Genomic DNA, 25229 nt, shown 5'->3' with positions numbered 1-25229 from the left:
AGTATTCATTTTTAATGAGCCTAAGTGGCAACAGAATTCTGTAACTCTTAAATGGAGTAGTGCGAGTAAGGAGGGAGAGGGATGCATTTTGCCCTTTGATTCAGTCGCAGACTGGCGATTGCTTTTGTTGAACACATGCACTAATTAGATTTGGTGTGGTTGACGGCAACATATTTGAATATATTATTCTCGACGGCTTTGTTCTTCTTCAACACTGTTTGGGAGGGAAATCATTTGAGAGTCCCTAAAGGGAGAGCAGTGCACGAGCTCACTGTTGTTTGGTTGTTTTGCATTGAACGTAGCCTATTTGTAGGAGAGGGTGCTCAAAAACGATTGCGATGGGCCGCTAGAACACTGAACAGAAGTGAATAGGCACAGTCAGCCTCCCAGATACATGCTTAGGCCTGTAGAATGCTGAGTGCTTCCTTGAAACTGCACCGGTTGTCTCTTTTCATTATCAGTTAATGGTGCCCAACTTGACAGAGCCATGTGATAAACAGAGGAGCTGTGAAATCCTGGAGGTGGAGTTCTCGTCGGCTTGATAATGGGATCTCATCCGCCAGGGGAGGTGTAGTGCCGCCCATCAGCCGATCCAGCTTTCCTCTGCACAGCTCGGCACAGAACACTTTTTCCACTCCTGCCGTTTGCCCAAAACCTAATGATCCACTTTTAGATAATGGCGATACCACTCGTGGCATGTACGTAGAGGCCTTTTAGATCAGCCTGTAGTGTATGTGATATTTTTTGATAATAGTGTGTCTTTCTGTATATCACCATCCTGTATGCACTCCCATTGACTCCCCTAGTGGATTGGATCCCTCTATAAGTTGACTCAACTTAACTCAGTCAAACAAACAAGATGATCTGTCTGAGTTAAGTTGAGTCAATGAGGTGAGACATTTGTTATTTTGGGCTGTATAAGTAAACTCTGATTGATGATTGATTGATTGATTGATTGATTGATTGATTGATTGATTGATTGATTGATTGATTGAACTTATAGTGTCAAGTATATTACTCTTCAAAACATTGACATTCAGTCGGATGTAAGATGAACTGGAGAATATTAGTCAATATTACTTTAAAATATGCTGGTTCAATATATTTGATCAAGTTCGTACAAGTGAAAGTCTAGATTGCGGAACATGGTAAATGGCATAGCGTGTCACTATACCAAGTATATGTATACATTCACTACATACATTATCACATTCACCCACTCAAATTATGAATTTTGTCACAAAGTTGGATACTCGTGTTAATCAATACCAACGTGTCAAATCATGATGTTCATGCATTTTGGTGTGAGCTTGCACACAGTTTTGAATGCCTCTGTTCACAGTGTTTTGCAGTCTGGCTATGTTGTGATGTCACAGCAAAGTGGATGAACTTATTCAGACTTTATGTCGAACTCTAAGATGCTCCTATCCCCCTTTTTTAAGGCTATGAGGAAACACAAAAAAAGGTAGAATAAAGTATTATTTTCATCAAATTTTTGCATGTGCATATTAACTAGGGTTGCTAACGATAAACCGATGCGACCTGAAATCTGGTTTGAGAGGTGGCCGGTTTGGTTACGCTGGTTATAGCCCCTTAACTTAATAAGATTCAGTTGGAAATCCTTAGATTAATCGAGAGTAGTCACATAAACCGGTTATCGCGCTGAACTAGAAAACCATTGACAGTTTTTGTCTTTAAAAGGACACAAGAGCCAGGGTTGTCCATGGAAAGAGTCACTCGCTTGTCACGTTGCTTATGTAACTGGAGATGAGAATAGCTGTAGGTACATGGACCGGGTGTTGGGCGAGACTAACAATCAGTACCTACCATGAATTGATTAACGTGGACCCTGACTTAAACAAGTTCAAAAACTTATTTGGGTGTTACCATTTAATGGTCAATTGTACAGAGTATGTACTGGACTATGCAATCTACTAATAAAAGTTTCAACCAATCAATCAAGTAGATAGATGATCTTTAAAACAACGCGAGAGTCACGGCTGCATGCCAATTAATTATCAACAATACACGTAAGGTCAACACCCCGGACTGTCTCTGTGCTGTGTCGTCCGTCGATGTTGTAACATACCAAAGAAATGAGGCTTAAACAGATTCCCAGTTTGTTTTTCTTTATTTCACAAAATTTAATGTTCTCATACAACTGGCTCAATCTCCGTGTTCCGCTCTCTTTTCCGGCAAAATTCAAAACGACCTTTCACCACCACAACACATGTCACTTGTCATCCTTGTGCCGGACGTTCCGCCCACAAGTCAAGCCATTGGCTAGAACCCGTAGATGTCTTGTGGAAAAGAAATATATTTGACAAGTGACATGTTTGGTTTTTTACTTTATTTTAATATCTCCGCCACTTCCTGTTCATGAGAAAGGACGCAAAAGAAAAAGGCTCCGCTTTTGCTACCCGAGTTTTTGTTTATTCTGAAGATTTTGACCACTGATTTGCGATCACAGCCACAGGAGAGTAACCTGGTATCTTTGACCTCATTTTGGTCAGTTGTGAGGCACTGATACGCTGAAGTAAGGCAAGTTGGATGAGACGTTTGGCTCAAGCCATCGGCGCCTTACCGCAGCTCAAAGCGGTTGCCTAGCAACCAAAAACTACGGCAAGTTTACAGCTGTTTTAAAGTGCTTCCAACATCGCAGTGTTATAAGTTGACAGACTAACACCTCAAATTGATCTGTGAACAACACAAGGTATGCATTGTTGGAACAACCAAGTTAAACGTGCTGCAAGTTGCTAAAGTAACTGCTGTTTAAGACACAAGAGGCACTGACGTCATCGATCTGCCGCTATGCCAAAAGCTAAAGGGAAGACTGAAAGCCCGAAACCTTCGGTGTCAGCCGACACAGGACACAACTGGGACCAAGATTTGAGACTGGACACAGGACATGATGGGGAACAAGGAGTACTACTAAAAATACTCCTTGAAATGAAAGAAGTTAAAGAAATAAAAAAAAGATCCGAAAAAAGCAATGGAAGAACACAAACAAGATGTGAAAAGTCTGCAGCAAAATATTGAAAGTCTGCAAACTCAAATCATCACCAGAAAAACTGAAGTCTCTGATATGTGCCAACAATTGAAGACCTTTCAAGAAGATATGCGCCAACAAATGAAGACCCTTCAAGAAGAAAACTACATGCTGTGGAATATCATAGATGAAATGGAGCAGGATAAACGAATGAATGATATCATCGTGACAGGGCACCGAATTAAACCAAGATCCTATGCGAAAGCTGTGAATAATGAAGGTGAACCAAATGAAATAGATCTTGTCTCGGCAGAACAGCAAGTGGTCAACTTCCTGCAATCAAAGGAAATTGAAATCGACATTAACACCATCGAAACATGCATCCCACTGAACAGAAGAGACAACAACGCCACTCCAGTCGTGCTCGTGAAATTCGTAAACAGAAAATCTAAAATGGCATTGCTGAGACAGGGAAAGAAGCTGAAGGGAACAAATGTGTACATGAATGAGCATCTCACTAAACGTAATGCTGGAATCGCCAAGAAAGCACGCGACTTGAGAAAACAGGGAAATATCCAGGGAACTTGGAGCGCCAACTGTAAAATCTACATCAAGCTGAATGGAGGTGCAGAAGCAAGACTAATTGTTGTCAATGACATCAAAGACCTGGACAAATATTAAGTTTACACAGCTTCCACAACAACGATGATAATGGACTCTGACAGAAAACAAGCACCTAAATTCAACATCAACACTACTACACTGCAAGGGACGACTAAAAAAGAAGACTTAGATTCAGGACTGCATCCATCTACACTTATAGAGATTATTGAAACGACATCAAAGATTGTTGAGCAAGGAAATATGGAACTACAAAACTTCTGCAACAAAGAGCACAAAAACCAGGATTTGGAAAACGATATAGATCCAGATACAAATTTTTTTTCCCACATTAGTAATAATTGTTTTTATTACACAGATGAGCAATATAATAGCAACATTAAAAGTGACAACAAATTGTCAATTATCCATTTTAATAGCAGAAGCTTGTATGCAAACTACAACAACATTAAGAACTTTTTGGAACACATCAAAGAACCCTTCAAAGTGATCGCCATCACAGAAACATGGATTGATGACAAAAAAAGAATAGATTTTGATCTGGAAGGATATGAACTAAACTATATTAACAGAACAAACAAAAATGGAGGAGGAGTAGCTGTGTATGTGATGAAGAACCTGAACTACAAAGTGGTAAAAAACATGTAATTTGCTATAGATAATATCTTAGAATGTATTACCATTGAAATATGTCAGGAAAATAGCAAAAACATAGTAATTAGTAGTATATACCGATCACCTAAGTCAAGTATAGAAACATATGAAGAATGGATCAAGGCAACTTACATGGACAATGGTAAAAATATAATTTTCTTATGCGGTGACTTTAATATTGACTTATTGAACCATAACAAGCAAAAGTTTATTGATACAATGTACAGCATCAGTTTATATCCTAAAATCACAAAGCCAAGCAGAATAACAGGACACTGTGCCACGCTTATTGATAATATTTTTACTAATGATTTTGATAATAACACTACAAGTGGTTTACTTATAACCGACGTTAGTGATCATCTGACAGTTTTTACAATATATGATGGAAACTGCAAAAAGAACACGGAAGACAAAAGGACATTTCAAAGACTGTGCACAGAGAAGACGATGATTGCTTTCAAAATGGAGCTACAAAAGCAAGATTGGGACAATGTGTACAATGAAGAAGAGGTTGATGAAGCATACGAACATTTCTTAAACAAGTTCATAATACTTTATGACAAACATTGTCCATGGAGACAACTCAGTAGTAAACAGAGAAAGAATAATCAACCATGGATGACAAAAGGATTAAAAAATGCTTGTAAGAAGAAGAATACGCTATATAGAAAATTTATAGTACAAAGAACTACAGAGGCAGAAGTTAAGTACAAAAAGTATAAAAACAAGTTAACAAACATACTACGATCATGTAGAAAAGAATATTACAGTGAATTATTGGACAGGAACAAAAATAATATGAGAGCAACATGGGGCATTCTCAATAGCATTATTAAAAATGGCACTAAGAGGGATTACCCCCATTACTTCTTAGACGGAAATAAACATAATGACAACATAAAGGAAGTAGTTGAAAGCTTTAATAACTACTTTGTAAATATTGGACCAAAATTGGAAGAAAGGATTCCAGACCCAGTTTCAATTGAGGACTATTATGATACCATAGAGCGAAATCCCAACTCCATGTTCCTCAATAATGTGACACAGGAGGAAATAGTTAAAATTGTGAACAAATGTAAATCAAAGACTTCAACTGATTGTAATGGAATTGATATGGATACGATAAAAAAGGTGATTGATGAGATCTCAGGACCAATAATGTATATTAGTAACCTATCATTTCAAACAGGTACATTTCCAAACAAAATGAAAATAGCTAAAGTTGCACCAATTTATAAGACTGGTGATAAACATCTATTTACAAATTATAGACCTGTTTCTTTACTTCCACAATTTTCTAAAATCATTGAAAAACTGTTCAATAACAGATTAGAGAGTTTCATAAATAAATATAGAATACTCGAAGAGAACCAATATCGATACAGAGCTAATGTTTCAACTTCAATGGCTTTAATTGAAATCACAGAAGAAATTACCAATGCAATAGATAGTAAAAAATGTGTGGCAGCAGTGTTTATGGATCTAATTAAAGCATTTGACACAATTAATCACAATATTTTAATAAAAAAACTGGAACGATGTGGCATCAGAGGGTTAGTCTTAAATTGGATAAGAAGTTATCTAACGAACAGGAAACAATACGTGAAGCTAGGCGAACACACTTCTACAATGCTAAATATTTGTACCTCAGGGATCAATACTAGGACCTAAATTATTCAATCTCTATATAAATGGCATTTGTAAAGTTACAAGAGATTTAAAGTTAGTATTATTTGCGGATGATACAACAGTGTTTTGTTCAGGAGAGAACACACAGTGGATAATACAAATAATAACAGAAGAAATGAACAAATTAAAAAAATGGTTTGACAAAAACAGACTATCATTGAATCTCAGTAAAACTAAAATAATGCTATTTGGTAACAGTAGAAAAGAAAGTCAAACACAAATACAAATAGACGGAATAGAAATTGAAAGAGTAAATGAAACCAAATTTCTAGGTATAATGATTGATGATAAATTGAACTGGAAATCTCATGTAAAAAAATACAACATAAAGTTGCAAGAAATACATCAATAATGAATAAAGCCAAATATGTTCTAGACCAAAAATCACTTTATATTCTCTACTGCTCACTAGTGTTACCATATCTGAGTTACTGTGTAGAAATATGGGTAAATAATTACAAAAGAACACTTCATTCACTAACAGTGTTACAAAAAAGATCAATTAGAATAATACATAATGTTTGGTATAGAGAACATACAAACCCTTTATTTATTGAATCAAAGATACTGAAATTCCACAACATAGTGGAATTGCAAACAGCTAAGATTATACACAAAGCAAACTATAACCTGCTTCCCAAGAATATACAACAATTATTCTCAACAAAAGAAGAGAAATATAATCTTAGAGAAAAATGTAATTGAAAACATTTGTATGCACGTACAACACTTAAGACCTTCAGTATATCAGTATGTGGAATTAAATTATGGAATGGATTAAGCAAAACAATCAAACAATGTACTAATATGATCCACTTCAAGAAACTCTTCAAACTGGAAGTGTTTGCAAAGTACAAAAATGAAGAACCATGATAAACATTCTGATTTTACTCACCCATTCATTCTCAAAATAATCTGACTTATCTCATCGTATGGAATAAAACTTACTTCACCAATTATTTATTTATTTATTTATTTGTATTGTGATTACTTATTACTTATGGAGTATACATTGTGAATACATTGAGAAAAGGAAGTGAACAAAAGTTTTAGCAACTGTTATGTAAAGAAAAGGGGTAGGATTAAATAAGCTCTGCTTCTTCCTACTCCTTTTCGAAGATGTTGAAAAGAGAAACTGGAAATTGTGATGTATCATGTTGTATGCTTGCATGTTCGAAATAAACTCAAACTCAAACTCAATCTTTGGGGATATATGTTGGGATTTTAATAAGTATGTTACGTTTATAGAATATGCTTTTTTTTAATATTTGAAAATAAATGCGCCTATGGCTGTTCTCATTTTATCAGGTTGTTGTTATTCTCATAGCATTCTACTGATCAGTTGTCTTAAAAGACGTTGAGCCTCTCGTAGTTCCTGCTCATAGACTTAGCTCGGACAGATCTAGTCTGAGTTTTAATCCTATTAATCCTCTAACACGAGGAGTGGTGTGGTGTAAAAAATAATTTGTCCATTGACAAATGTCAACCATAGAATCAAGTTGTTCGTACACTAAATTGTATAGAATTGTTCATACACTAAATTGAATCGTATCGAATGGTTCTTTTTTATAAATACATTGTTTTTGAATCGCATTGTAGGGCGTGGTTTCATTTGCAATCTGGGAAAGCCTCCAGATTCTTGCAAACAAACTCAAAAAATGGATTATGAAAGTGATCGTGGAGCCAAATTTACACCAAAGCATATCCAATACAAAGTGGTTCTTAAACTGTTTTCACCAAGTACCATTTTAGAAAAAAACTTGGTTCTCCAAGTACCACCAGAATGACCGTTAGAATACAGTAACGTAGTAATGTATTTAAAAAAAACAAGGTAGGAGTTTTACTTGACAAGTATATTAAATATTTTTGGCCACCGTAACCTTACACACAGTTTGAACCGCAACACTGTTTGAATATAGGGGGAAAAACACTGTACTAAAAGCCAGTAGTTTTTTGGCATGTCACTGGTCTAGACCACAAGAAAGTGTATTAAATGTCAATTTAAGTCATCATAGGTACTTTTTAAATCAACTCTTTGACTAAGTATCCACAGCGTTGCTGACACTGCCTCCTCCCTAGTCCCCTCCCACTTTATTCAGGGGAACACAAATAAGACTAACAGACAAAATGAAGCTGATTGTATTGTTTGTTTCTCATCATTGTAGTGACCTGGCTGTTACAGTTATGGAGTTTTTTTGATGTTTTGTGAGCACCACCACGCTAGTGACAGTGTGTGTGCATGTCTGCAGGACAGCTGAACATGAAGACAGATTAGCTTGTTGTTTTGACTTCCATCCTTCCATCCATTTTCTACCGCTTGTCCCTTTTGGGGTCGCAGGGAGTCGCAGAGATTTATTATTAAAAAGAAAGTTGATCCATCCCCCTTATGTCAGTTTGATATAGCGCATTATACTGTGTTCAAAGTGTCTACACCTTTACTAAAATACAGACTTTTGTCAAGGCTGTAAACTATTGTTCTCATTTTAAATTTTTATAGATATATTTGCTTCAATATACAAACATGTTGAAGAACCAATTAAGTTTATAAATTGAGATTCCACTGTACTTAAAAGAATGAAAGAGTGGAGAATAGACTTAAAATAAACTTAATCACCTTAAGAAGTGCTTTTTTATGATTAAACCCTTAAATAATCCATTGACAAAATGAATAATTGTAAGTATAATATTCAGTATATGACTTGTATTTCCAAATAATTTGGCCTTATTGGAATTATCTGCGACATTCGACATTAAAGCTTCTTAAAAATTTAGAATCAGAAGAGTTTTCATTGCCATTGTTTTAGAACCGGTTCACAAACTAAGAATTTTACTTGGTGCAATTGTGCAACATGAAACACATATAACAAAGAATAGAATAGATTATCCATGAAAAGTGGCTGCATTTCATTTGAATGCAGTAACAAGAGACCAGCTGATGTGAGTGTACATTTTGCAGGGGTGGGCAACCCAAAATGTTGAAGGAGCCACATCGGACCAAAAATACAATAACAAATTCGTCTGGAGCCGCAAAAAAATAAAAGCCATATTGTGACGCTTGTGTGGCATTGTAATGCCGGATTGGTTCTTCCGGGGATGCGTCGAAGCGATGAACACAACAAGGTAAGTTATAAATGGATTTATTAAATAATAAAAGGCTAGGAACAAAAACACTGCTGTAAAGAGAAAGCAAACCAAAAACAGAAAAACAGTTCCTCAGCATGTGAGCTGGAATAAACAAATGGCTTAGCGTAAAAGCTAGCGAGAATATACATACAAAGATGAAGGTCGAGAGTCGTCAGTGTTGCGCGTGGGCAAATTAGGATCCGAGACTGAACAAAGAAAAGAGGAAAGCTTATATAGGGAGAAATCAAGGAGAACCAGGTGTGTAGAAAACGAGGAGCAGGTGAAATCAATGTGTAACCATGGTAACGGACTAAACAGGAAGTAAGTGGGTCAGAAGAGAATGAAACAAAGATGGAAAAATAAACATGTGAAGATCTGAGTCACAGATCGCAACAGTATTCCCCCCCCCAAAAAAACAGATTCCAGATGTCTCAAAGAAAACAAAAACAAATAAGAAACAACTTGAACCCCCTCCCCAAAAACAGAGTCCACAAACGAAGGGAGGGCGGAGGGAGGCCACGGTGGAGGGTCGCCAAGTCGTGTGTCCCCGAATCCACCGAGGACAAGTCAAGTGGCGGCGGCGGATGGAACGCCGCTGCCGAACAAGTTTTGGCGGGCGACCTCGAAAAGGCCACATTAGTGGCCGCCTCGCAGGATGAGGTGCCCGGCGAGGCGGACGACCCGGGCACGGCCACATCCGTGGCCGACATGGAGGAGGGAGTGTCTGGCGAGGAGGATGACCTCGCAGAGGCCACGCCCGTGGTCGACGTGGTGGACGACGCCTCAGCACCGAAATCCCAGCAGGCTTGGAAGCAGCAGACGAGGGTGCGGGGACTGCAGCCAAAGCAGGCCCGAGTGCAGCTGGCGAGGATGATGCGGGTGCTGCAGCCGCAGGAGTCGTCGGAGGCGGCCTGGGAGCCGCAGGAGTCGTCGGAGGCGGCCTGGGAGCCGCAGGAGTCGTCGGAGGCGGCCTGGGAGCCGCAGGAGTCGTCGGAGGCGGCCTGGGAGCCGCAGGAGTCGTCGGAGGCGGCCTGGGAGCCGCAGGAGTCGTGACTGGTGTGAGCTCCAGCCTCATCGTCGGCGCCGGTGTGGGCTCCAGCTTCTTCGTCGGCAGTGCTTGGCGGCGTGGAGCTGGTACCGGCGCTTGTCGAGGAGCTGGCACTGGAGTGGGCTCCAGCCCTGTCGACACAGGTGAAGGTTCCAGCCCCGTCGTTGACGCTGGTGTGGGCTCCAGCCCCGTCGTCGACGCTGGTGTGGGCTCCAGCCCCGTCGTCGGCGGTGCTTGGCGGCGCGGAGCTGGTACCGGCGCTTGGCGGCGTGGAGCTGGTACTGGAGTAGGCTCCAGCTCTGGAGCTGGTACTGGAGTGGGCTCCAGGCTAAAGTCTGTAACTGGTATGAGAACCAGTTCTGGGTCGGAGGCTGGTGTGAGAACCAGGTGGGAGTCTAGTGCTGGCTTGAGAACCAGGCTAGAAACATCAGTTTCTGGTGCGAGAACCAGACTACAGTTAAGTGCTGGTGTGAGAACCAAACTGGGAGAAATGCAGAACACCGGTGGTGGAGGATGTGCTTGAGGTAATGACCTCGCGAGTCTGAACACCGGTGGAGGAGGTCTACTTGGTCGTTGTGATTTGACCGGGGGAAACACAGGTGGAGGAGGTCTACAAGGCCGTTGAGACTTGGCCGGGGGAAAAACAGGTGGAGGAGGTCTACCAGGCCGTTGAGACTTGGCCGGGGGAAACACAGGTGGAGGAGGTCTACGAGGAAGAGCTAAGCGGAATACAGGTGGCGGCGGCCTAGGAGGAGCTAGCGGTTTAACGGGCCGAAAAACAGGTAAGGGTGGCCTCATAGGAGGTTGCGGTTTGACAGTTTTAAGAAATGGTAGCGTCTGCGCTACCTCCGCAACACAGCTATAGGCCATAGCCCCCCCCTCCAGACGGGAATCCCAGACCCGTTCCCTGTGGTCAGGGACTGACCATAAGGGAGGGTGGTGGGAGGTTTGGAGGCGGGCAGACTCCTCCCCTCTAACTTGTACACAATTATTAGAAGGCGAAAAAACACTATACTTGGGCGGTGAAAGAGGTTTAAATGGTGGGGTAGAAGAAAAACTAGGTGACTGAGGTTGACTAGAATAATGAGAAAAAATATCCTGATAATTACGTATTTTATCATAAATGTTATTGGTATTCGAAAAAGGTTGGGAATGAAAAGTACTGTCCACAATATAAAAATCTTCTGAAAAAATGTCAACAACAGGGGGCGGTGTTGCGTCACCGGTGGGCGTACCCCAAATGTCGTGACTGCTAGAGTCAGGGGAAAAAAAACAAGCTGGATTACCGGTAGTGGAAGGTGAATCCTGGTCGGGGTGAATTTTGCTGTGTTCGTAGGAAGGATGAAGTGGTGCTGGATAATTACTGCCGTGCGGGGAACCTCTCCACTGGACCCCCCGCCTCTTCGGGGCAGCGCGAACGGCTTCGGAGGGGACTTCAGGCCCACAGTCAAGTCTTTCCTGCTCCCAAGCCATGAGCTCCAACCACAAACCCAAGTCGAAGGGTTCCTCCCGTGGTTTCGACGCGGAAAAACATTTTGATGCTCGGATCCTACTGTGACGCTTGTGTGGCATTGTAATGCCGGATTGGTTCTTCCGGGGATGCGTCGAAGCGATGAACACAACAAGGTAAGTTATAAATGGATTTATTAAATAATAAAAGGCTAGGAACAAAAACACTGCTGTAAAGAGAAAGCAAACCAAAAACAGAAAAACAGTTCCTCAGCATGTGAGCTGGAATAAACAAATGGCTTAGCGTAAAAGCTAGCGAGAATATACATACAAAGATGAAGGTCGAGAGTCGTCAGTGTTGCGCGTGGGCAAATTAGGATCCGAGACTGAACAAAGAAAAGAGGAAAGCTTATATAGGGAGAAATCAAGGAGAACCAGGTGTGTAGAAAACGAGGAGCAGGTGAAATCAATGTGTAACCATGGTAACGGACTAAACAGGAAGTAAGTGGGTCAGAAGAGAATGAAACAAAGATGGAAAAATAAACATGTGAAGATCTGAGTCACAGATCGCAACACATATTACATACAGATAGTGTGTCATGAAATATACATTGATTTATGAAGACTTAAAGGGAACTAAATGAGCTCAAATATAGCTACAAATGAGGCATAATGATGCAATATGTACATACAGCTAGCCTAAATAGCATGTTAGCATCGATTAGCTTGCAGTCAGGTAGTGACCAAATATGTCTGATTAGCACTCCACACAAGTCAATAATGTCAACAAAACTCACCTTTGTGCATTCATGCACAACGTTAAAAGTTTGGTGGACAAAATGAGACAGAAAAAGAATTGGCATAAAACACGTCTTAGAAAGTCGGAGAAAGTTGTACATGTAAACAAACCACGGTGAGTTCAAGGACCGCCAAAATTAGTAGGACAAAACGGCGCTCGCCAAATACTCGAATCAATGAAGCATGTTTAGTACAAACAGTGTGTTTTATAACAATTAGGGAGGCTTGTGTCATGTGTGTCCTCCTACAGAAACCATATTAAAACTAAAAATATGTTTTTTTCCTCTCATCTTTTTCCATTTTTTATATATTTTTGAAAAAGCTCCAGAGACCCACTAGGGCGGCGCTAAAGAGCCGCATGCGGCTCCAGAGCCGCGGGTTGCTGACCCCCGTTTTAGAGCAATCTTGTTAGATGTATGATACTGTGATTAACTGGTAGAGCAGTGTTTACTTGTGTTGTTTTGGAAAATGAACAAGGGAAGTACGACTTATTAGCACAGCGAGCTGTTGCCTCGGGTGCTGGAGGAGGCTGTGTAGGAGAAGGCGAACCCCTCCTCTTTGCCTGGATTGAAAAGGAGATGGCCAACATGGTTTGTAGGACAATGAAGGACCCCCTGCCCCTCCCACTGCACACCACCCTCGACTCAATTTCTATTGATCCCTACTGCCTGTCTCCACCGCTCTTGTTTGGTTTCCCTGCAAAAAGAGCCCAATGCGCTGACTATTTGCTTTGGTTAATTGGATTCTGACAGTGATCCAATATCGTGTTTAAGACAATGAAAATGTGTCAAAGCTGCTGCTCAATGAAATGGAAATAGTGCTGTTATTTCATAACTTAATGCAGCCCTTTTGTTGTTTCTCTGCTGTTTTAGCACCGAGCAGGGAGGGACTGATTGAGCTGTTTTGGAAGACAAAGCAAATTGCAACGCGCACTAAAGGACTTTTAAAATCAACGCTAATACATTTGATGCGACATGCTCGCTAACCGTTAAAATTGAAGCCTTTGGTGATATAGTGCGGGCCAATCGTGTGTTTTCCCCGGCTTCTTTTTTAGAAATGGGCGGGGTAACTAATTAATTCATTATCCAGAAATGCAAATGACTTCTCTGAGCCTGAGCAGCATTAATTTGCTTGTATCTTTCCACCAGATGTACTGAATGTCTTCATGTTTTTTTTTTTTTACATTTTAACACCATAGTCCCATTTAAAGCTGTTGCTAAAGCAATGGCAGGGAGAGAGCCCAGTGTTGTATTTAAATGTATTATTGTGGCTAATCTAACCATCGCCATATCTTCCTTCCTGCTGGTTTCATGGATGTGTACATTGCTGTTTAATGTTTACTTAGGAACTGTAGCATTGTCACTCTCTTACGACTTATTTTGACTTACAAATTGGAGTCACAGTGCTGCTGCCATACTCATGATGCCTGGGGCTCAATTCATAGTATTCATTTTGTAATGTACACTCGCCATCACATCTGAACACAATGTTTGTACTGCCTCACTCACTGGTAGGTCGAGGTAACCAACAGAAGTCATTTAAGCCTTAATGCAAAGGCTTACTTAGTCTGAAGCCCAGGATAACCCCCCCCCCCCCCCCCCCCCCCCCCCCCCCAAATTAAGGGCCCCTGATTTTGACGGAAGAACGCAATGATTGTGTTCATAGACAGACAGCTCAGATTTCTTTAGCAATTGTGTACTCACTTTCTCTCGGCTGCATTGTTTTTTTCCTACTGAACCGACGTTGCCGGTGTGAAAGTCCAGCGTATTACTACTGAGCTAAAAGCAAAGGCTGTCACCCGTAACGCTGGCACTTTACTTGAAGTTGACTGGCTTCTATTACACTTGCAAGATCATTAGGACTCCTCTTCCTCCTATCCAGGGAATCGCAAAAAGCCGCTGCCTGACCAGGGCTCAGAAAATCTGTAGAGACTCCTCCCACCCGCACCAAGGACTGTTTTCACTGCTGGACTCTAGAAAGAGGTTCCGCCGCCTCCGTAGCAGAACCTCCAGGTTCTACCATGAATTGATTAATGTGGACCCCGATTTAAACAAGTTGAAAAACTCATTGGCGTATTACCATTTAGTGGTCAATTGTACGGAATATGTACTGTACTGCGCAATCTACTAATAAAAGTCTCAATCAATAATTTAATGTAACAGCTTCTTCCCTCAGGCCATAAAACTATTGAACGCATTAAAATAATTCCCTCAATTCCCCCCCCAAAATGGATTAACTCACTGGAATATAAAGACAATATTACATACTTCCATAAACGTGGATGCATATGCGAAAGTGCAATATATGTTAGATCCACTATGGACTGGACTCTCACATTATTATGCTAGAGCCACTCGGCGTCCATTGCACCGGTCCCAACATCTGCGGCCCCCTCCAAGGTTTCTCATTGTGCCATTGGGTTGAGTTTTTCCTTGCCCTGATGTGAGATCCAATGATGTCGTCGTGGCTTGTGCAGCCCTTTGAGACACTCCGGATTTAGGGTTATATAAGTAAACATTGATTGATTGGTTGATTTATCTGTACAGTAATCTATTTTTTATTTATATCTCCACCTTATTGCTCTTTTATCCTGCACTACAACGAGTTAATGCAACACAATTTCGTTCTTATCCGTACTGTAAAGTTCAAATTTGAATGACAATAAAAAGGAAGTCTAAGTCTACGCGCCCTTCACAAAGGAGATGTATTCATTTTTGAAATGGGTGATATTTTGTACTGCTGCAGTTTTTTCCAGTAAAATTATTATTTTTTTTTATAATAATGGGCGGCATAAGTGAACGCATATCTTAACATTAACTCCCCCGTAACCCTGAAAGGGACAAGCGGTAGAAAATGGACGGATGGATGTTACAATTCATTCGTAATTATAAATAAATAACACCGTTTCACGTGAAAGCCAACATATAAATGTAATTTATGGTTGTGCAAACCCAGATGACCCCCCAATCCCCCTGGTTTGCCATCAACCAAAGCGCCAACAAAACCACCATCTTACCCTCGCTAATTATTTTAAAAACTCTTCCCCTTTTTTAAGCGTCATTCGTAGAGTTACGACGTGATTGTGGGTGACTTGATCAACCATGTGGATGCGTCTGTTGAACAGCTGAGGGGGTGATACCGTGTGTGTGTGTCCGTGCACACGTGCGCGCGCATATAAAAGCGAGGAGGAAGAGGAGGGGGCGTGTGCGTGTATTTGTGTGCGTGTGTGTGTGTGTGTGTGTGAGTGTGCGTGTGTGTGGAAAAAAGGAAGCGGATCCCTCAAACGGCGAACTCGCTGCTTCCCTCTCTCGCCCTCCCAACAAGCAAGCAACCCCGCCGTCGATGAAACCGCGACCGGCGGACGAAGACGGGACTCGGGGGACTTTGGACTCGGGGCACTTAGGACTCGGGGCACTTAGGACTCGGGGCACTTAGGACTCGGGGCACTTCGGACCGCCGAACTACACGCGACTCGCCTCGTTGCTTTCGGACCTTGGAGCGAATTGAAAGCCGTCTTTTGTTGAAACAAGTGCTCGCCACCTCTCAGCTCCTCCTGTGTGTGGCCAGTAGAGAGTTTTATGTTTTTTCTAATTCATCCGTATGAAACAAAACGGAAACGAAAAGAAGACGCCGCTTGTGCGTGTTTTGTGGATTTGGCGCAGCAAGTTCGGTGCAAGGATTTAAAGAAGTTGCTGGCTGCGGGAACCCCTTGAAGAATCATCAGACTGGCGGGTGAGTTGTTGAACACACAGCAGGAGGAGGAGGAGGTGCTGCGTGGAATGAAAGATATCTGATGACTAAAGCCAGGTGCTATTTGAAATGTGTCGTCAAGTGGTAAGGTTGGCTGCATTGTTGTCACGTCGATGATTTGGTTGCTTTCAAACATGCTCAATCAAGTTACGTGCTAAGCACATTTCAACATGTAGGAAGAAGCAGAGTTTATTTCACCCTATACCCCTTTCTAACTGATGGTTTGTTACTGTATAACGTAATAAAGAATAGTTACTTAGTAGATGGTTTATAGAGTAGTGACAATAATAAATACAGCCGTAAAAACGGACGAAAACATAAAAATACATGAGGTTCTAAGGCTATGTTTACACTAAGCCGGATAAACGAATCATTATTTGGCCTAAGCCACGTTTCAGCCACACTAAACCATCATTTAAGGTCCCCCTCCTCGGACAATTTTTTTTTACACGGGTAAGTGCACCGTGTATTTCTTGAATCTCCTGCTCTTAGCTTTGTATGGACCAATTGATTCTTTACAGACCGAGTTCGGAGAGGAAGTGACGTCAGAAAGAACACGCCACTGCCTGTGATTCTACTTAGCGAAAAACTCTGTCCATTCATCGAAAGAGAGACTGATTGATTGAAACTTTTATTAGTAGATTGCACAGTACAGTACATATTCCGTACAATTGACCACTGAATGGTAGCACCCGAATAAGATTTTCAACTTGTTTAAGTCGGGGTGCACGTTCAATCAATCAATTAATCAATGTTTATTTATATAGCCTAAATCACAAGTGTCTCAAAGTGCTGCACAAACCACAACACAAACCACTACGACATCCTCGGTAGAGCCCACATAAGGACAAGGGAAAAACTCACCCCAGTGGGACGTCGGTGACAGTGACAATGATGACTATGAGAAACCTTGGAGAGGACAGCATACATTAATCAATTCATGGTACAAATATATACTATCAGTGTAATACAGTCATGACACAAGCTAATCATCAGAGTATATACATTGAATTATTTAAATTATTTACAATCCGGGGGGTGGGATGTGGAGAGGGTTGAGGTTTGGTTGATATCAGCATTTCAGTCATCAACAATTATATCATCTGAGAAATGGACATTGAAACAGTGTAGGTCTGACTTCGTAGGATATGTACAGCGAGACAACGAGAATGCAAGCTCCCGTGGTTGTGGGAAATGCTTTGTATTTCCTGGCCGTTGAGGGAAGACTACGGAAAGCGGTGAATGCATTTGGACTGGCTGTATCAGTTATTGTCCGCCATGTATGTCGCAGACTCAACGTCTAGGTTCAGAGTATATAAAGTAAATGGTAAATGGGTTGTACTTCTATAGCGCTTTTCTACCTTCAAGGCACTCAAAGCGCTTTGACACTACTTCCCAATTACACACACATTCACACACTAATGGAGGGAGCTGCCATGCAAGGCGCTAACCAGCACCCATCAGGAACAAGGGTGAAGTGTCTTGCTTAGGACACAACAGACATGACGAGGTTGGTACTAGGTGGGGATTGAACTAGGCACCCTCGGGTTGTGCACGGCCACTCTTCCACTGCGCCACCCCCCCCCCCCCCCCCCCCCCCCCCCAAAAAAGTCCCAAAAAGTCACCAAAAAGGAATGGACAATGAAGGTGAAGGCAAAAGAGTGAGGAGGAGGGTCCTGACCAGATATCTACATCCCTAGATTGATTGATGTACAATGTTCTTTATCACATTGTTTATGCGTGTAATAATGATTTGATTATTTTATGATGGTTCAGGTGTAATTCACTACTATAGGACCCCACAGCACACTGGATTCCAGTTAATTGAATTACCACAACACTGGATAATGTTCAGATAAGTTAAATTTATGAACTTTCACTCAAAGCAACACTGGAGGTGACTATAACATGTGCACTTTCCGCGCATATGTATTAGGTCGCGTTGCGCAGGCAGACGGAGGGGGTCATTTTATTTATGTTATGTAATTCTGTGCTACTTAAACAGTTTATTTTCTGTGCTGTTAATACCATCTTGGCTAACTGGGTTAATAAAAGTGCCTTTGACTGCTCACAGTACAGTTGTCATTCAGTTAAATTTCAGTGAATCTCGTTAAAACTGAAAATATTTATACCTATCACCTAAAAATATATCGAGATATATATCGAATATGGAGTTTAGGTCAAAATATATCAAAATATAATTTTTCATCCATATCGCCCAGCCCTACTTAAAGGGCACTAACTGTCTAATGCAATTTACGGCTTCAAAGACGTAATGAGATAACTATGTATCTACGTGACCGATGCTCGCGTATTAGTTTTGGGTGTTCTTGGTTAAAAACAGTAATTTGGATCGTTAGCTTTAGCTGTCATTGAATGTATATTCTGTCATAACAAGATGACCGGAAATTGTTCATTGCTTCTCTTGGACTGTGTTTGTGTGTGCACACACTCCCTGCTCGTACTTGTTTTTGACGAGACAAGTTTAGTGACTGCCGTAGCTGCCAATCATTTTATTTAGGCCGGTAACATTTTTCTAACAAACATAGCAATTGTGAAACATATGTGTGCTGTTAAACCACTAACAGTTACATAAGCTATTTTGTTATATTTGCTATGAAAAATGTAACAAACAGCACCTTTAAGTCCGTTTTTAATGTAAACTGGAACATGGACATAAAACATTATTTAAAAGAGGCAGTTATTTGCATTTGTCGTTCTTTGTATTCTTTCACCCCGCAAAAGTAAATAGTTCCCGATCAAGTTTCATATTTACTAACCAAACCGCTAAGGCCGACACTAATGGTGCGTTCCATTTGCCTTGGAAGTTGGAAGTCGTAGCTGACTATGGCGTCACTGCTGAGTTACGAGTGTTCCAGCTACGAGATAGGAAATCAAGATGGCCAAATCCTCAAGCGCCATTTTTGCGCTTGCGTTATCTAAATGTAACAACTTCTGGACAAACCTTCAAACACGGTGGGTGAAGAGGAAACACAGACACTGTTGCCAGTATTGTAGAATGTATAAAACTGTTAGAAATGTTAAATTTACACTAAACTAACATATCCATTTATAACAACTTAACAATTGAATTATAAATTATATTTTTTAAATAGCGCTTTTCTCAAGTGACTCAAAGCGCTTTTTTACATAGTGACACCCAATATCTAAGTTACATTTAAACCAGTGTGGGTGGCACTGGGAGCAGGTGGGTAAAGTGTCTTGCCCAAGGACACAACGGCAGTGACTAGGATGGCACAAGCGGGAATCAAACCTGCAACCCACAAGTTGCTGACACGGCCACTCTACCAACCGAGCTATGATTTAGTGCGACAAAAAATAGTCATAAGTGCTAATAACGGATATTACAGAAGCCGCTATTATTCCTTTTTTTTTAAGCCAACTCGAGGCTGGCAAGGACTTTCAGACTTAACAGGTAGGAAACCAAAACTCTGATGCCATTACAGTTGAAATTTCTGACTAAGAACTCAGAAATTCAGACTTCTCAGTCCAAATTTCATGCACTGTATTGTAAGTTTTAGTCAACATAATCGACAAAGATTATTGTCGACTGGTCGCTCAATAACATTCTAAATGAAAGACTGCCAGCGATGTTAATTGTTACCAATAGGCAAATGATTGCAGCTTAACTACCCTAACAGTACTGGTTAAAAATATTTTTCACTAAATGTCATGTTTACAGAACATCGTGTACTCTTTCACTGCAGTTATATACTTTGTGAAATCAAGTAAATCAAACGTTTGTCTCACCGGAATTGGAGTTTATTTAGTTACTATTAAAATCAAGTCAGCGACTCAACGTAGGGCTGGGCGATATTGGCTTTTATTAATATCGCAATATTTTTATGCCATATTGCGATAAACGATATATATTACAATATTTTGCCTTGGCCTCAAATGAACACTTGATGATTCTATGTGTCTACATTAAAACATTCTTCTTCATACTGCATTAATATATGCTCATTTTAAACTTTCATGCAGAGAGGGAAATCACAACTAAGTCAATTGACCAAAACTGTATTCATTAAATACTCTTAATTCTCTCACGGGTGACTTTTTAAATGAAAGAACAAATGAATAGTGTTGCTTCCTTTTTGTAGTAACACTTCTGCTGCATACTTTGAATATTGCTGTTGTCAACTGAATATCTTCCCACTTGAAGCCAAACCACCGCCAGATGATGGATCTCCTGCTCTTTATTTTGGGCATTAATTCTTTTTCCTCCTTTTGTGATCAGTTTCGCACCTTCTCTCTCTTGTATTGTCACAAGTTCCGCTCCGCTCTGCTTGCACGACCTGCCTCAGCTAACGTTAGCCATGCTGCTACCTCTCTGCTCGGCGAGATCGTATGATGCTCGACGTGCGACAGTATGTGACGTATGTAAGAAGGCGGGCTTGTTTTACGTTTTTGTGAGGAGAGACGAGAAGGCGTGAGAAACGCCAGTAATGTATTGCCCGCAGCTAAAAGCAACTGTGTGAGAACATATAATTGAATATTCTGATAGTAATTTTCTATATCGCACAGAGACAAACCTGCCATATATCGTTTATATCGATATATCGCCCAGCCCTAACTCAACGTCAAACTCAAACGCGTACAGCAGAACATAAGCAATATTTCTTGAACTAGTTGACTCATTGAAAAAAATAATCACTGACTAGTCACTATTAAAATAATCATTATTTGCTGCCCAAGTCGACAATAAGTTTTTAAGTATTTTATGGGAGTGGTCCTACAGAATACGTCGTAAATACAGGACTCCCTGTATACATAATACCTTGTTCGATTAAATAAACTAATTACCTAAGCAAAAACGACTGTTTTCAGTTATTTGCTTAAATTCTGTAATTCATCATTTTTCTCTATGCTGATTTACTAAATTCAGTGATTCCTTGTTTTTTAATTTTTATTCATGCAAGACACTCGCAAGAATCAAGAATGTTTTTAATGTTTTGCATACAGAGGACTTAAATGTTTTACTCTGGTAAAAAATACTGTTACTTTTCTGAAATGTTGTGCATTTCAAAACATCCATCCATCCATTAAATGTTTTACACTGGTAAAAAATACTGTTACTTTTCTGAAATGTTGTGCATTTCAAAACATCCAATCATCCATTATCTACCGCTTGTCCCTTTCAGGGTCGCGAGTGATTTGCTAAATATTTTTGTTGTACAGGCATACAGTTGCTGGAAAGAGTACTAAAGTATTGTACTACTTAGATAAAAGTGCAGTTATGTTTCTGAAGAAAAAGTACAGGTGTAAAAATAAGTTAAAAAAAAAAAAAAGTAACTGATTTGAAACATGCCCCTGTGGACTGTGTGCTTATCAACCAGGCAACAAAGTGCTATCCGTTCATCCATTTCCTTCCACTTGTCCCTTTTGGGGTCGCCGGGGGTCGCTGGAGCCTATCTCAGCTGCATTCGGGCGGTAGGCGGGGTACACCCTGGACAAGTCGCCATCTCATCGCAGGGCAATAATGAAAATAGATCCATCTTGATTACTTTACAGCCAGTTGGTTGTACCAGTCATCGTTCAATACTGCTTACAGAGGTATATTTATTGTTTTACTTATGTTTTAAATTTTTTAACATTAGTGTTATGAAGTAAAATAAAAATAACTAGTTTTTTTGGGGTAATTGTCACTTGTTTTTAGCCGTACCAGTCTACTCCAGTAAAGTAAATGTAATTCATTCCTTTCCACCACTGTGTAAAACTTGTCTCAGTGTGAACTGTGGGGCCGTAAAAGCAGATAAAGCTTTGTTTAACACACAAGTAAACAAACACGGCATTTATGTTTGAAGTCATGCTGTAGTGAGTGCGGTTTGCTCAACTTTTACGTCATTGTCTATTATTAGTGTGTAATAATGGAAAAGTAGTGGGGGCTGTGGGGCTGTGATTGGTGTACTGGCTGAAAACTGTTGAAGGACCACCAGATTAACTTGACTTCCCCCTTCAGCACCCCAGAGGCTATGAACTCTGGCCCAAGCACAAGCAGCTCTCACTGTGGGGGTGAAAAGAAGGGAGGGAGTAGCCTGTTGCTGTAAAGAGCAAGGGGGCTGCTTAGTTGGTGGGATGTGTGTGTGTTTGTGTTAAGGGGGGCAGTCGGGGATGTGAAAGCAGAGTAAATAATTTGTCTGAGAGGCGGTTTATCTAATGTGTTCCAGTCTAGGATGGGAATAAATTGCATAATTGGTCATAGTAAGTATGCATGTGACAGCAGTCACAAGTCCTACAAGCACAAAGGAAATATTCAAACAGGGTGGATTGTGATTTGCCTCCAATCTTTGCCATTATAAAAACAATTTCCCCCCTTTCACCTCCACTCCTGAGTGTTTCACCCATCTATTACTCCGAGGTTGCATTGCTAATTATGAAGATCTAATCTCCCAACATGCCTTCTTCCTGTGCCCACCGCCCCTCCCCTTTATTCCTGGAGAAGTGACCTCTAGTTTAATGATTCAGATGTGATTAATCCACTGGAGTTGGGAGATGCCGCATGAGCTAATGTAGCTCACATGGCTCGCTTGTGGATAATAACATGTTATTATTGGAATGTTAAAAAAAAAATGGCGGGACAAGTGCGAGGCAGTCCGTGTTATAAAAGTCATAGAGGAATGTAGCTGTGTGGCATTGTATAAATGCCAGGCGCACTTCTGGTTAAACATTTGACAGTTGAGGCTGGCTTGTCGCCTCAAATATGGATGCATCAGATTTTCTTTCCATATTATCAATACGGTGCCACTAATTGTAGTAACATACTCTTTGAGCGAGGGATGGTTTATGTTAACAACTGGAGTGCAATCATTTTTGCCATCAGTAGGGTGCTGTTGTGTAATTTTTAAATAGTTTGAGCTAGGGCTGGGCGATATATCAATATTACTCGCTATATCGCGGGTTTGTCTCTGTGTGATATAGGAAATGACTATATCGTGATATTAGAGTATACCTTCTCATGCAGTTTGTTTTTATCTGCGGGCCTTACATTACAGGCTCTTCCCACTCCTTCTTGTGTCCCCTTCTCACAGACAGTAAGCGCACCTTCTTACATACGTCACATACGTATATGCCCTCACGGAGCAGAGGGGTAGCGGCATGGGTAACGTTATCTGTGATGCTAGCAGAGCCGTGCGAGTGGTAATACGAGAGAAAGAAGGTGCGAATGAAGGAAGAATTAATTCCCAAGAAAAACAGCAGGGGGTCCATCATCTGGTGGTGGTTGGGCTTCAAGCGGGAAGATGTCAAATAGACAACTTTAATTTGTCGTGTGTGTGGCACAAGCGTTGCTACCAAAAGTGGATCAATAAAGTTTGTCTAAGTCTAAAAAGCTTAACTTTAAAAAAAATCAATAGTTGTATCCCTATATGACACATTTTTCTCAGTTAGTGCTGTACAACTAATCAAACTTATTTGATTAGAAAAAAGCTGCAATTTATATTTTGTTGCGTTGTCACTAGATTAATGAATGTCACAAATACACCGCTGCTGCCCACTGCTCCCCTCACCTCCCAGGGGTTGATCAAGGGTGATGGGTCAAATGCAGAAAATAATTTCGCCACACCTAGTGTGTGTGTGACAATCATTAGTACTTTAACTTTACTTTAACTTTACAAATTGATCAAATCGGTCCCGCATTGAATTCTGGAAATTGCATTACGCGGACAAAGAGTAGTTTCCGCACGGCTGCTGCAATAGAGCGCACAGTGAGAGAACTTTTTTTGTTTATTTCAACAATCTTTCTGAAAATACACATTAAGGCAAGTAAGTGTGGCTTATCAGATTACTTGATTAATCAAACAAACTTATTGATAGATTACTTGAATACTAAACTAATCGATCAACTATTCAATCCAGATAATTCAGAATAAGATTCTTTCATCCATTCATTAATTTTCTACCGCTTGACCCTTTTGGGGTCGGGGGGGGTGCTGGAGGCTATCTCAGCTGCATTCGGGCGGAAGGCGGTGTTGTTGTCTTTTTTCACAAAGATGATATAATGTTATCTGTGTATAGATTTTCTGTCCACCCCCTAATTCATTCATCAGTGTAAGATGTTTTCTCCTAAACTTTGATGCTCGACAATTGGTCCAACAATATTTGTGACTACATTTTGTCTGAATTGTGTCTGTGAATTTGGTGAATATGATCTGTGTTCTCAGGTTACTTTCATGGGTGGTGTTTATTGATTGATGATGCTGAGGATAGGTGTTCCTTTTTTTAATGCTTGTGTTTGCACAGCTCACAACACTCCGTGCTTAGTCGGGAAGAAACATGTGAAAAGCATTTTACGCTACATTTCCATGTCAACATTTATGCTGATTCACTTTTTTTTTAAACCAATAACTGCCAGTGGTCGCTTTAAAAGCTGTAATATTCCAAGCCAAACCCTTTGTAATTTAAAGCGAAGGATTACTCACTCTTCTTTTGCTAGCTGGAGGTGACACAAGCACCAATTCTAATTTATTGGACCGTCTATTGAAGTCTCTTTGAGTAAATGCAATGTTTAAAGGAGAGTTCAACTTTTTTCGTAGTGTGACCGGGTTCATTTTTTACAAAATGCAGCAGTTTGACTCGGCTCCTTCCTGGCTGTGCTTGAGGCTATGCTATCTATTTAGTGTCACTATGTGGAGGTGCAAAGCCCTATTAATGGAGTTGTGCAAGTGAATGTGTGTTGAATACTCAAAGGTGTTTCACAGTGAGGCTGCTTTGTCTGGAGATGTGACAGTTGTACTGCTTTAACTTCTGATGTCATCTATTTGAAATGCTGTTTGCAGCACTTTGTGTGGACTAAAGGCCATGTCTACACTGTCGTTTAACCCCTTAAATAAATAACTATTTAGCTTCAGCCCCGTTTCAGCCACACTTAACCAGCGTTTAAGGTCCCCCCTCCTCGGAATTTTTTTTACATGGGTAAGTGTGCCGTGTATTTCTTTAATCTGCGGCTTGTAGCTTTGTATGGACTCATTGATTGTTTACAAACTGAGTTCGGATAAGAAGTGACGTCAGAATGCACCACAGCCGGCTTCATAATAAAGCGGTTTCTTTAACTCGTAGCTAACCACTGGAAATATGAACGTGTTT

General features: G+C 40.6%; 1 protein-coding gene across 7 annotated transcripts in view; it reads left to right on the top strand.

Moving 5' to 3' along the window:
* Positions 1-25229, top strand: part of rerea (arginine-glutamic acid dipeptide (RE) repeats a) — a 346862-nt gene that overhangs the window by 102742 nt on the left and 218891 nt on the right. Inside the window, exon 1 of one of the 7 annotated variants that reach the window (XM_061903962.1) lies at positions 15578-16106. The exons of the other annotated variants lie outside the window; for them this stretch is intronic. The gene's annotated coding sequence lies outside the window, so the exon portion shown is untranslated. Of the gene's footprint in view, positions 1-15577; positions 16107-25229 lie in introns of those variants that run through there. 7 annotated transcript variants of the gene reach the window in all.

Source organism: Nerophis ophidion, linkage group LG06, assembly GCF_033978795.1.
Source record: "Nerophis ophidion isolate RoL-2023_Sa linkage group LG06, RoL_Noph_v1.0, whole genome shotgun sequence".
NCBI lineage: Eukaryota > Metazoa > Chordata > Actinopteri > Syngnathiformes > Syngnathidae > Nerophis > Nerophis ophidion.
This window is presented reverse-complemented; position numbering and strand designations above follow the sequence as displayed.